The 1,007-nt window shown below is 45.8% G+C and overlaps 1 non-coding gene across 1 annotated transcript; it reads right to left on the reverse strand.

Moving 5' to 3' along the window:
• Positions 1–558: 558 nt before the first annotated feature.
• Positions 559–630, reverse strand: LOC144793252 (small nucleolar RNA SNORD26). Its single transcript, XR_013602851.1, has one exon. It is a non-coding gene; the product is annotated as a small nucleolar RNA SNORD26 (small nucleolar RNA).
• Between the last annotated feature and the right edge of the window lie 377 nt (positions 631–1,007).

Here is a 1,007-nt window from a genome sequence, read left to right on the forward strand (position 1 = left end):
CTCGGTATCAGTACAGACACCCATGCAAAAGAGATTAAAAAAACTGCATCAGTATCAGAGCTTCTCATAAAGTTAACGTTTGTCGAGTTGAGGGCTGTCAGATCAGAGCTTTGGTGAATTAGATGCCATGAGACCGAAGTCGGTCAGCTAGTAATGGACCATGATATTAAGGTACATGAACTTATCTGGAGAGTCAACAGGATTCTGTATAGCACCTTGCAGCACAAGTGCACAGCCTGAAGGAAAAAATTTATGTATTAGAGTTTCTCAGAGAGAACTAGTCCTACTTTTAAGTAGGATAACTAGCTTAGCCTAAAGTTACATCGCAAAAGGTCAGCTATGTACTTGTTAAAAACATAATTGCTAGATAGTTTTAAGGCACTTTAAACTACAGAGGGATTAATTACTACAGTCTAGGCCCACACCTCAAATTGCTTGCAGCTGAAAATACCTGGATGAAACTGTTTGGACATCCTATGAGAAGGGGAAAAAACATAAGGTTAGATGTGCTGCAAGCAGGTAAACACCCCCTCCTCGCACCTGCTTTAGTTTGGCTGCGCTGCTCAGGATATGGTAAAGAAGTCTCCACTAATAGTCGGAAAGAGAGAGTTCAGGGTATAATCGTCGCAGCACTGCTTGGCCCCACCCCCTCCAAGAACCAATGCAAAACTACACAAATATCGTGCGCTTGCGGTGAACCAGGAGCCCTGTTATCCGTGACAAACTGGTTCAAGACTAGTTTACCTTTCTAACAAGTGACCCAAGGTAGTTTGTCAAATTTATACCTTTGACCATTAGTGGCGGTTCCGTCAAGTAATGACAAATCGTGGGAAAAGGCCCTCCCTCTAAGGCACACTGATGTCCACTCTATTATGAGTGAACCGCAATGTGAAAACTCTACTTAATGATTTTGAGGGTGGGGGAATAGGAGCCGCGTAGCTAGGGGGGGGCGAGGGGGGGCGGTCCGCCCCGGGCGGCACTATTCTGGGGGTGGCAGCCGCGTGGCC

This window comes from Lissotriton helveticus, chromosome 11 (assembly GCF_964261635.1).
Source record: "Lissotriton helveticus chromosome 11, aLisHel1.1, whole genome shotgun sequence".
Lineage (NCBI taxonomy): Eukaryota > Metazoa > Chordata > Amphibia > Caudata > Salamandridae > Lissotriton > Lissotriton helveticus.